Raw genomic sequence first — 13,404 nt, 5'->3', positions numbered from 1 at the left:
TAATTTGAAAGACTTTTATGATGTGTTGAAGAAAACTTTCTGTTCCAGGTAACTGAAGAACGAGCAAAGAAAGGTGCTCTGCTGGATCTGACATGTGAACAAGAAAGAACTATTCAAGGATGTAAAAGTCAGGGTAGCCCTGGGCTAGAGTAGCCAGGAGATGGCATTCTCAATCTTAAGAGAAGATAGTTTAAGCTTAGTTCTTCAGAATGTGATGGAGAAAACCTACCTGGGATCTAATTCCAAAAACATGAAGGAAAAGAAGATGGTCCAGAGAACTCAGTATGGATATAAGAAAAAAAATCATATTCCAACACCCTCAGTGAAGTGATGGTTTGATAGCTTTGACAGAATAGTTCATGCTATTTAACCTCAACTTAGTAAAACTTTCATAATGATTTCTAATAAACTTCTTGTAGAGAAGCTAACAAAGATAAGGAGACAGTGAGGTGAATTGAAAACCCACTGAACAGCCAGGTCAGGAGAGTTATGGTAAACAGTGAAGTGCTCTGTTGGAGTCCTGTCACTGGTGGTATACCCCAGGGGTCAAAAGTATTTTATACTTAAAGTGTATTAAGCCTGCAGGGGAACTGAGTTCAGAAGTGCAGCATGCATTTTTTGAAGCAATACTATTGTAACAGCTGATTTGATTGAACCTGATAAAATGACATCCAATGTGCCAGTGCACTCTTCTCAAGAATGCAATCTTCAGCTAATTATTCAAAGTCCATACTAAAGCAGTCAGGCCACCAAAGGAGAAAGCCTGGGCTGGAAAAGACAATCAGTTTCAGCAGCTGTGCAAGACAGGCAGCTGCTCCTTTTTATTTCAGAAATTTTAAATGTTGAGCTGCTCAGGGATGCAGAGAAGGAACAAACAAGCTAAGAAGAAGGAAGAGAGAAGGAAGAAAAAAAAATCGGTGCACTAGAATAGTGAAATTGGAAAGTATATACTGTTGTCTGTTGAGCACTGAAACCTAAGAAATCTAGCAAATAAACTTATACAACAGCTGTGCCTAATCTTACCATTTCTGCTGCTCTCCAGATTAAATTTAAAAGTACATGTTATCGCATACTAAAGCATTTCTGCCCATACTTCAAAAATATGTAAATCTGAAGGTGATGTTTCATATCATGCAATAATGTGTGGTCTGGAGGCAGAGAAGATGAAATTGAAATGTTTTGTGTTCTCAAAAAGAATGTTAAATGAAACCTGAATACTATATGAGTCAGCCACAAAGAGGATTTATTCTTGTATCTGTCAGTTCATTTGGTCCTATATTTCAGCCAAGCAAAAGTATTCCCAGAGTACCTATTTTAAAACAAGTATCCAATTTTTTACTTAAAAGGAATGCTTAATGACTGTTTTGGATATCTCTGCTCCTTTAAAATCATACAGCACAAGTTACCACAGCTCTAGGGACCAAATACTCACTAGCTGATAACATCTCTTGGGCCAGTAATGGTTTGGGAAAAGTATTTTCATACCCAAGCAAACTGTGGCAATCACATATTTATGTTACTATTTTCTTTATGTTCCCAGTATAATTTCAGCTTCCATTATATATTTCTTAGAGATATGTGGTACTGAACAATTACTATTGTTGTCAAAATAATTTCTTTTAACATGCTTAGAGATAATTCTTGATTATTTAATTTTAAATTTTATTTCCTGTGGTATGTTCACTTGGTAACCAGATGCAGTAAGAAGACATTTCTTCTCCTATGAGAAGTGTAACTTTATCAAGGATATACTGTACAGCTCATGCTGTCACTTTAGATTCATGCAAGAAAATAAACCTGACTATGATATGAAAATTCTTTGCAAGGTGTTAAGCATTTCAAAACCAGACAATGCTAGTACCTAAAAGCAGACTCCAGCATGGTCTAATCCAGTTCCTAGTTTTCTTTCTTTTTTCTGGCAGACAAGTGATTCAAAATCTTTCTAAGCTCACCTTTATACCAGCTTTGTTCAGTATCCTGGTTCAACCAAAATAGACAAAAATATAACTCCAAATAAAATAAATAAAATATAACTCCATATAAAACTCAAAAATTAAAGGCATCTTCAGAAGAAGGTCATGATTTAAAACCATTTTCTGTTGAACTTAAAAAAAGGCTTCAGAATAGGATTTCCCCATGTTTCATGTTGGGCCTTAAGATCCCCACTGCAGTTGGATTCTATTCATGTCTGTGGGCTGACCACTTAACTCATTCCAAGACTTCTGTTGACCCACTCAGTGATATATTCTGCCAGAGAAATTATGTCTCCTCAACATTCCTCAGAGATTATTTAATGTACCTCATAGGGAGATACTTGATAAATAATATAAGAATTTAAAGATATTTTTTCAGCCCATATAGTTCAAATTTGCCCCATCTAATAACAAGTTTTAGGGTTTTTTTCAGTAAAAGACTGAGATTGTCAGACTAATAGGTGAGAACTTTAATGTGGTCTTATTGTTTGGTTTTTTTTCCTAAATTGCTTTCCACTAAGGAATAGGTAGGTAATGGGAGTTAAATTTTGACATTTTCTTCCATAGTTTAGGTGGTTAAATAACTAGTAAAAGCTTATAAAAAATATAGGATCCAGGTTATAATGATTAAAATTTATGTTTGATTATCCTGTCTTTCCATCTTTTGAAGAAAAGATTGACAGCTAAATTAGGAAATTTTCTTGTCTCCAGCTAGATGGACTGAAATATCAGATTGTGATGAGTTTGAAGTGTAATTGGCATGGAAAGCACTGGATGGTCATTCTTTGAAATGCTCTTGGGTAATTTCCAATTTCTTCACAGGGAATTGTGTGCCCATAACACTGGAGATTGATAAAAGTGTAAATGGTGCAAATGTCCATCTCTTCAAATACTCAGAACCTATGAAAATGTGAACTCTAGTTTTACCCTAGAGGAAATGAAGGATTCATATTTGTTGCCTGTGTATTCAAGATGTACACAATGGGTCAAATTCTCTCTAGGGTTTTTGTGTATGTGTGGCACAGACATATGCCAGGATATCAAATTTCTCTGCTAAACTAAAGAATAATATATGACAATATTTGTCTAAGCTTGATTGACAGTAATTTCTACAGAATTAGTCTATCAATAACACACCTGTAGAATGTCTTCTCTTGTATTCATGTGGTCTTCTCTTGTTCTTCCAATTGAAATAAATGGCCTGTTATCTAAAGGACAATCTTCTGGACAAGGTTCTGCATAATAATTTATTTTAAATAATCTTTTTTTTTGCATCTGTCATACTATTTTCTCTTTTTCTTTTACTTTCCAAACTAATCTTTCCTTAAAAAGGAATTAAAATCTGCTGAGGATTCTTGAATTTTCTAGATAGGTTTGCTTAAATCAACATGGTTAAATCAAATTAACCAAACATTAATTAAACATGGTTAAAACTAGTTATTTATTTTCTCATGATCCAGTTCCAGATCTTTGGACAGCAGATCAAATTGACAATAAGTGGATTAAATGGAAGTCATTATATGTAAAGAAGGGAAGTTGCTCCATAATACAATAAGAAATGGATAAAATTCAATATATGACAAAATAATTTCAGAGGCAATTGTTGAACTCTGAAAAAAACCCCTTTATTTAAATATAGATGTAAGTATGTATTATGTTTATGGCATAGTTAAAGAAATATCCACAGAAATATTTTTTTTCCCACATAGCTAATTCTGGAAAACCCCTTAGTAGGATTTTCCTCCATATCAGTTTCTCTAAGAGAATTTGATATTTGCCAAACTTTCAGAAAAGAATTAGCTACTTAAATATCTTCAATGCTGATGTATATAGTGATTTTTTTTTGTAATGCATAAATGTTTTGAAGGATTGCCGACTATGAATATTATCTTTTGACTGCTTCTTACAGCATCAATGAGGAAAGAAAAAGAGTGATTTAGGATTTCACAATAATTCCACTTTATTTTCCAAAAGTGACTTGGTCTCTTGTGCACATTATATAAATAAAAAGATAATGTAGAAGGGCTAATTTCCAAAGAAAATGTCACCTTTCCACTTTTCTTTTTGATTGCAAGTAATTATACTTGCAAATAATTGTTGGTTTTTCTCAAGTACTTAGATGTCTAAATACCAGATTGGGCTCACCAAAGAAGTAATGAGACTCAAATGTACAATAAAATGAGTCCTCAATTAATTGCAGATTTGAAAATGCAAACACAGAAGTGGAAATTTAGCTACAATACAATTGAAAAGGAGAGAGAAAAGAAGAACTCCTTATATGGCAAATCACATATTCCATTATATCTGTCTAACCAGTATATTTTTATTTAGACATTCCACTTAACAGCAAACAACCACAAAGTCCTATCCGAAGATTCTTCCAGGAAAATAATAATTCTGCATCTTATACTAATAAAGCTTAAAACAGAAATAGCCTTGGCACTCCCCTAGGACTGTGTGAGATACTAGCCAGAAACAATTGCAATTTTCCCGTATAAGTTAAATTCAGAAATTACATGTGATGGTTTTCTTGCCTTGTACCTGTGAAGGTACTGACATTTCTGCAGAGTGGTTGTGAAAAAATTACCATCCAAAGTCAGGGATATTTTATTATAGATTCATGTAATTACTAGACAAAGGGTAAGAAAGAGAAATGTGAAAACATAGTTTGTGTCTGCCAGGCAGTTTTCTAACTGTAGAGGGGTATTCAATCAGCACCACTTTTTGAGACTTTTAAAGGAGTACCTTAACTAGAATCCTTACTCCTATAACAGGGCTTATTTCTTTAGTTTTCTTCTTTGATCTCCAAAGGTTTCTTCTGTATATCACCCACTTCATTCTCAGAATCACCTACTGTATGAGCCAGCACATTAATGTGCCTGCCAATGTCTCAGATGTTTCTTCTTCTGTAATCGCTTTGTGAGAAAGTGTTACAATTTCTCATTTCTGGAGACAAATGTCTCAGGCTGTTCTTTTACCTAATGATCACAGACTTCCCATGTGAGCAGGCACTATTAACTTATGTGAATATCATGCTTTAAGAAAACCATTATAAACTTGTTGTTTTATAGCATCCTGGTTACCACATTTACTTCTTAGCAACAGAATAATATTTCCCAGTGAAGTGAAATCATCATCAATTGTGGAAACATTCAAATGACACAAAGCTGATCAGAAGAAAGATTTAAGATAGCAGTATCAAGAAGAGTAAAAAAGTTGGGAGCAGAAGTCACGCTGACTTCCTATTGCTTATTTTTGAAAAACATCCCTTACTTGCTCATGAATTTTTTTGGGCTCCCAGCTAATTTTTCCTCTGAGCATTTGCTGAGTTTGCTGTCCCTCTACACCCACCACTTCCTCTACCAGTTAAATGCTCTGATGTGAAAACAGAAAGGAATTTTAAAAAAAAATGTTTTTTCATTAAATAGCAATGATATATCAACTGTAATTTTAGCGCAATGTGTCTGTTTTCACAAAAATTTAACTAGAATAGTTCCCAGGTCCGGAGTCAGTCTCTTACTCGAGAAGCAGGCTAATGATCAGTGCTAAATTGAATACATTTGTATGGGTGTGGGTGTCAGAGCTTTGCCCTGGTTAGCACTGGCAGCTCACAGCAGCCCAGAGATTCCCTGTCCCGCTGGCCATGAAGCAGGAAAGTCCTCTGGCTGCAGCACTGAGTTCCCACCCCTGTCCCATTGCCCAGATGGGGATGCAGGGCCAATTTACTCCTCACATCTCAGGCCTTACTCCAGAACATACAGCTGTGCATCCCTCCACACTGCAGATGTGAAGAACCCTGGTGGAAGCATTCCTTTTGAAGGAACTTTCAGCTTGCTCTGTCCCATGACAAAGAAATGGCTTAACCATAGAAGTGTTGACTGAGAAGAAGAGGAAGGAGGAAGCAGTCCCATCTGCTTGCTTGTTTTTGGGGATGTCACTGAAACAAACAATTTTCTGTGATACCTGAAATTTGGGCTTGAGCTTATTTTATTATTTTTCCATGATGTAGCGTTCCTTTTATCTAGCCAGCAGTTAATATGGAAGAGATACTGACAGCCAATGCCTCCCAAATTTTCAAATCCAAAAAATAACACTTCATGCAGTAAAATCCACTGAAAATATGTCCCTGAATTTATAAAACATTTACACACTGCTCACATTGAACAAGGAATTGCTTTAGCAGTTTTGGATGATAGATACCATATGTAGAGACTGTCTACAGCCATCCTAACTTCAAAACAGTCCTGTCTTACCTGTTTGCTCTCTATAGTGAGATCCAGCTGGTGTGTTCCACTGGCAAATGGATGTCTATTCACCAGTTGATGGCTATAATCAATTAGAAGATTGTTCTGGTGCCTGCAAGAGAAATTTTTAAGGGCCTTGATTCCAATACAGAAGTCAGAAATGCACTTTCCACTGAACTCAACAGGTTTTAGATTGAGCATTCGTTGCTGAAAAAGGATCTGGTGCAATGAATTCAAATGGAAAGGGGAATGGTTACAAATAAATGAATAACCTGTGGAAAATGCAAAATTCCCCAACTAACTGTGCCAATAATCCAGATGCTGCATTTGGAATAAATTTCATTATTACTTACCAAAAGAAGAAAGAAAGAGAAAGTAATGCATTCAACACAATTTTCTATTAAATTTTTTTCCAATAATTTTTTCTAGAAAATTGCAATTATTATTTATGTATTGTGAAAATTATTCCCCTTTCTGCACTTTTCACCTGACATACTAAGGTTGTTTCAATGTAAGAACAAAGCTTCTCACTTGGAAAACAGAACTGAAACATGAAGGCTTTGTGCTTCAAGGGCACATTGATGCAGAAGTCTAGTGCAGAACTGATGCTGAGATACAGATATTTGCTGAGGTCATCCACCTTGGCACAATGGCTTCCTATAAATAGGGAAACATGAATAATTTACTTATGTATGAAGTAGCTGATAACTCTTTACTACAGACGTAAGCTGAAATATGTGTCTGATGCTATCTGTTGCTGAACACTGACTGCAATTACCATAAGACACTCTTACTAAAACCAACGTTTGATATCTTTTTTTAACCATAAGACGAAACACTTGGACAAAATGTCCTTTTTCTCAGAAAATTTATTTAGTAGATTATTTAGTAGAAGCAACCTTCCCAAGACACTGAATATTTATATATGTGCATGTATGTTTTGTGTGTAGAACTTTTCCTGTTCTGTCCTGTTTTCTTGATTTGAACAATGAGCTTTACCTATATAGTAGGTCAATTTACTAAAATAAAGTCAATTTACTTTAAAACAATGGAACATGTGTGACCATATATTTATCCTGGGAAAGCCTGCTGCAGTAATAACAGCTAAATTTTTAGAAAATAAAATACCCAAAAGAATTCTTAATCACTAAAATCCAGTCATATGCCCTTTGATACACCAACATCAAAAATGTATTTCTAGTTCATAGTAGTTCTGAGCCTGACTCCTGAGCTCAGACCAATGTTTTAGGTGTTTTAGATCAATGTGTTTGTTCATGCTGTTTGTAATTTTCTTCTACATCTTGTGTAACAAGTAAAAAATATGTACACACTTTTGCCCAGTTAGAAGATAGTATAATTCCAAAAAGAAATAAATTCAAGTTAGAAATTACTGTTGTCATGGGTCCTGTAGGTATTTTTCACTTTTGTTCCTTATTTATAAAGGCAAGTTTGGCAAGTGGACAGTGTTCAAAGGAACAGGAGAGAAGTAGTTGAGCTTGGAAAATTGAGGAATGTCTTCACAGTATGCTTTCTGCCATGAAAAATTTACATGCAACAAGCAAGAATAAATCATAACATGAATAATTTTTGCTGCCAGAATGTTTTGTGATCATGAAAGTGTCATTCACCACAACTGTGATCCAAAAGGCTGCTGGCCTCAAGATTTCTCACACTTCCATGGCTAGGGGACTGATAGAAGTACGAGGACAGAAACCATTCTTGGATGCCACGTTATGCTAAGGTGTCCTGTAGGCATTAACCTGTTTTCTCTTTGCTGCTCTTCTGTCAGCTCCTATATTCCCATTACAATGCTGCAGCTATTCTCCAGCTTTTCATCACATACTATGAGATGCAGGAGATTGATTAGCTGATGAGCTACATAGGCATGAGAATTTTCAGAGCAGGAATTATTGCACTGCCACAGACAGAAAGTATTTGTTTCTATCCAGCTGAAGTCCAACAATGCATTTTCCCAATATTTATGTGTTCAGGAGGAAACTGTGGCCACCAGTACATGAAACAGCACAGTTTTGCAAAGATACCCCCTCCTTATTCCCTCTGGGACACTTCCCAACTTAACTTCCTTTTAGAATGAATCATACTCCCAGCAAAACCAGAGCACAATAGACTTTGTCTAGCACTGCATAAATTTGGGTAGTACTGTGCAGCATTTTGGATTTTTGTTGTAGTTACTTTTTATTCCTGTCTTATTTTTCTTAGAAACAGATGTGGCTTTTTCTTTATATAACCATTTTTCATTATACTTCACCCTGGATAAATTTGCAGAAGTTCCATTAATTTCTGTCAGAGTAGGATAGAATACCAAACCCAAAGCTTAAATTAAATTTGTTTCCTGTTGTATCCAATGTCTTTGCAAATTCTGCAGAATGTTAGCTTTATATAAAAGGTGACTTGTCAGGTCCTTAAGAGAGGAACCATGTTTTCTCAATTAACCATTAAATACCTAACACAATGAAGACCAGTGATCCTAACTGATCTGAGGCAATACCAGGACATAACAACTAAATAATAATGTATGTACATTAAAAATACTTCTGTAGCTAATAAAATCACTCTTATTAACTTCAAGAGTCCTTAGTTAGATCCTTGTTTTTCATTAGAGATGGAGAATTTTTACAGTGACTTATATTCACTCAATATTATCTTTGCATGCTTCTGTTTATATCACATTTTTTTTCTCCTTACTGCTCCTCTATTTTTCTGTAAATCATATTGCATATAAAGAAATAATGCTGAAATGTTAACAAATACCTGAAATGTTAAATCCAGCTTACTATCTTTGGCATCTCTTTTCTCTGTTGTTTGATTTGACACAGTTACATAGTTTTAAAAACAAAGTAATCAATCAATATGATAATCCTTCAACAATTGCCAAAATTTCCTTTGACTGTTTTGAATTGTAAATTGTGCAAATTGGCTCCACTATTCCATCCAAATGATTTGCTGCAGAAGATGTCCGTGTTAGAAATTGGGCTTGATTAGCTTTTAATGGGTGTAGTTTGTGTAAATCAGGCCATGAATAATGGTTTAACTTTCTAACATAAAACATAATCTAAAATAAAATTTATACAGTCTAAGATGAAAGCAGGTGAAATCCCAGCTTTGAATTTTGTTTGATAAGAGGAGAGCTCACCATCGATCAAGTTTCTCAGTATTCCACCAAAGTACCGTGAATTAAAACATTTGATATCCAAAGGCCTGCTCACATAAAACTTATGAAAGTTATCATTTACACCAGTAGAAATCCAAACACTTTGAATGTTTTGTTGATCTTTATTTAAAGACTTGAGAAAATACATGTGTATTTATATGTTTATATGCATGTATATGGTGAACTTCATCCTATATGAAACCTAAATCATTGAAGCACTTTTTGTCTAAGTGGGAAAAAAGTACAGAGAAAATATGGTTCTCTATGTCCTCTGTCCTTCTGTAGTTCATTTATTACTCATACACAGAATAAGCCTGTCAACATTTGCTCATGATTAATATACAAAAAGTGCATGGCCTGATAATGCTGAGAAGAAGGGAGGGAAGGAGGCAGGAAGGCAGGCAGGCAGGCAGGCAGGAAGGCAGGCAGGAAGGAAGGAAGGCAGGCAGGAAGGAAGGAAGGCAGGCAGGAAGGAAGGAAGGAAGGCAGGAAGGCAGGAAGGCAGGAAGGCAGGCAGGCAGGAAGGAAGGAAGGCAGGCAGGAAGGCAGGAAGGAAGACAGGAAGGAAGGCAGGAAGGCAGGAAGGCAGGAAGGCAGGCAGGAAGGCAGGAAGGAAGGAAGGCAGGAAGGCAGGAAGGCAGGAAGGCAGGAAGGCAGGAAGGAAGGCAGGAAGGCAGGAAGGAAGGCAGGAAGGAAGGCAGGCAGGAAGGAAGGCAGGCAGGAAGGAAGGCAGGAAGGCAGGAAGGCAGGCAGGAAGGCAGGAAGGAAGGAAGGCAGGAAGGCAGGAAGGCAGGAAGGCAGGAAGGCAGGAAGGAAGGCAGGAAGGAAGGAAGGAAGGCAGGAAGGAAGGCAGGCAGGAAGGCAGGCAGGAAGGCAGGCAGGAAGGAAGGCAGGAAGGCAGGAAGGCAGGAAGGCAGGAAGGCAGGAAGGCAGGCAGGAAGGCAGGCAGGAAGGCAGGCAGGAAGGCAGGAAGGCAGGAAGGCAGTAAGGCAGGCAGGAAGGCAGGCAGGAAGGCAGGCAGGAAGGCAGGAAGGCAGGAAGGCAGGCAGGAAGGCAGGCAGGAAGGAAGGCAGGAAGGCAGGAAGGCAGGAAGGCAGGCAGGCAGGCAGGCAGGCAGGCAGGAAGGAAGGAAGGAAGGAAGGAAGGAAGGAAGGAAGGAAGGAAGGAAGGAAGGAAGGAAGGAAGGAAGGAAGGAAGGAAGGAAGGAAGGAAGCTCTTGAACTGAAAAACACATGCAGATTAAAAATTATGATATTTTGTCAGAGGAAGGAATTCATTTATGCTCACATGGTCCATAGGGGAGAACTGACCAGAATTCAGCTCTGGTTCTCAAAAACTTTTCATAAACGTCTGATTATTTTGCAGTCTCCCAGGCTGAGCTCAGAATATACTTTCTGTAAACAAAATTCAAAAGACATCTTTAGGCCTGTTGCTGTCATAAACAAATTAGGACATATTAAGGTTTTATCCAAACACAAATGTGGCCCTGCTCTTTCAGCCTCCTAGCCCTACCAAATAGCAGCTGATTAATCCTCACTGCTTTTCTTGCCAATGAAATGTTAAGAGATTATATTGCTCACATAATTCTATTCAGAAAGTCTTTATCAGCGATAAAATGGGAAATCAAGTTTCCATTACCTCTGGAATGCAGTGGGAAAACTGGAGCTTTTCCCCCTAATTCTAAATGTACCTATATCTTTACTTGTTTTATAGTATCACCTTTGATTCTAATTGTTTCATTATAAATGAAACATATAAAAATAACACTTTTTATCTAAATTTCTCACAGAAATAACTCAATCAATAGCTGAATAAAATAAAAAGGGGAAAATAAAATTAATGAAGCTTTCAAATAGTTTTAAAATAGGTACTAACCTTTGAAATTGATAACAAAATCAGCAAAAACCATTTTAATCAAAGTGTTCTGCATTAACGACAATGAAATAAATAAATGTATTTTTTTCTTCTTTTTTGTTGATGAAAGAGACTTTTTTGGTTTATTTTTTGTTCCATTTAAAAATGTGACTAAATTAAAAGTCTCAAAGCTTGCCATGTAAAGGGAAAACAATTTTCTGTCCATGTCAATAAATATCCATTAGGCTCATAATGGTTTCAAATTTTTCACATTTCAACATGAAAAGACCTATTTTCATGGGTCTCTAACAAAAAATTAATGGACTGTAATTTCTGAAAACAGAATATATGGTATGAAATTCATATAATCATTACAGAAATCTTTAAAGTAAAAAAAAAGTGTTTTATTTTTCAAAATGATTGAGCCAATCATTGCTGCTGAATTAGTGTGTGGCCTGGAAAAATTAAAGAAATCTTTTCACTTTCTCAAATATGATTCACATAAAGTAAAAAAAAACCCTGTCAATAAATAAATATTTAGCAAGGATATATTGATTTTAAAAACACTGTTATCTCCCATGTTGGTAGATATTCTAGCAATGATTGCAGAAAAGTGAGTGTTGTGGTAGAGTTGTTAGAATGTTGTTAAGTTAGTTTCTGTTAGTAGTTGATAGCTTGAAATATATCTTTTCTCCTCTTTTAGTTGTGATTCACTCCCCCCACCCCTCCCAAATTCTCTTTCTCCTAATTGTTTATCTGGAGTCAGGTTACCATGGTTACTGAAGTTTCTCTCCTCAGCCCCACGGTGAGAGGCCGGATAGAGTAAAGAGAAGACCCTGCTGGCATTTCCAGCTGCTTGAAGTTTCTTTAGCCCAGGAAAGCACGGGGTTGAGAGAAGAGAACCCTTCTTTCCAACACGGAAGTTTGTAGCTCTGTTTTTCCTGTCCCAGAATGTCTCTGAGCTATGGAAGCTGAGAGGCCAGGCTTACCTTGCCTTCCCTTTCTTTCCCCCCTGGGTTGCCAGGAAAGCAGCCTCCCCTCCTCTCCCCCTCTTCCCCTCTATGGACAATACTCCTACACCTTTGTGAGCATTTGAAGAAGTTGGTGTCTGTTATTTCTTATCTTGGTGTGTGTAACCTTGATTTGTAGAAAGTTTGTAAGATGTACTAACTGAGAAAAATAATTGGTTCTCTCTCTGGTGTTCCCTCCCTCCGAGAAACCCTGTTAAAAGAGACCCCCCAGACCCCAAATCCTTGTTCTCTCGTCCCTTGGATTCCCCTTCACAGAAATAAACTGTGGAATGCAAACCAGAGAGAGAGCCCCCCCCCCGATTTCTTTACTCGCTCTATAGACTTGAATTCCTGAAGAAAATCAATGAACCTCACAAACATATGCTGCCTAGAAACTCGAGTGAAGAGAAACCTCATCACTGAGCTAGCCGGGCCACACTCGAGAAGATCGACTCGAGTGAATAGCTCATCAAAAGGATCTTAGCTTTAACACTAAAACCTCCAGTGAGCATTGCAATGCTATCTTAAACAGCAATTCTATTTGTTTTTCTCAAGCTTTCATCATCAGTCTACATTCTGCAACAGCATGTTTTTAAGACTAACTTTATGGGGAAATTGGTGCTGATGTTAAAAATATATAGATAAACAGATACTTTGTAAGTTGGCATCTTGCCTTCTTTCTGCATTCATCAGTCACCATTCATTGGCAAGTTGCTCACATAGCGTATGAGAAGACATCCAGCTCAGAAATTTTATGGGAGATTCTCTGCCCATGAATTTATTTGAAACTCCAAGGTCCTCTGTTGTGGGAAAAACTGATTCATATATATTTGCACATATTTAATGCCAATGATATTATTTAGTGTATTCTTTGTCTGACATCTGCAAAGAGAAAATCCTCTTGCAACATCTCAGTTTAGTTGTTTTTTTGTATTGAAATGATGTGCCTCATTTGGGAAATCTTGGGCTACTGGATAAAATTAGCAATCAAGTGTTCCTGTAAGTGTATAAATTTAAAAACAATACTGCTTGTTCTTGAAAAATCAAACCAGTTCTATGATTTTTATATTTTTTTTTTTTTTTTTACCCTAAATAGCACTGTAGGATCAAGCAATTTTCTTTTGGGACAGGCAGTTCAGCCAAGATAAGTT

General features: G+C 36.7%; 1 long non-coding RNA gene across 1 annotated transcript; it reads right to left on the bottom strand.

Annotated features, from left to right (window-relative positions):
• Positions 1 to 3,579: 3,579 nt before the first annotated feature.
• On the bottom strand, positions 3,580 to 12,265 carry LOC147655335 (uncharacterized). The gene is made up of 4 exons (XR_015284193.1): positions 12,015 to 12,265; positions 10,677 to 10,783; positions 6,227 to 6,329; positions 3,580 to 5,910 (listed from the first exon to the last, which is right to left on the bottom strand). It is a non-coding gene; the product is annotated as an uncharacterized LOC147655335 (long non-coding RNA).
• Between the last annotated feature and the right edge of the window lie 1,139 nt (positions 12,266 to 13,404).

The sequence above is a fragment of the Cyanistes caeruleus genome, chromosome 1, assembly GCF_971803275.1.
Source record: "Cyanistes caeruleus chromosome 1, bCyaCae1.hap1.1, whole genome shotgun sequence".
In the NCBI taxonomy this organism is placed as follows: Eukaryota; Metazoa; Chordata; class Aves; order Passeriformes; family Paridae; genus Cyanistes; species Cyanistes caeruleus.
Note: the sequence above shows the minus strand (reverse complement) of the source record. Positions and strands in the feature narration are given on the sequence as shown.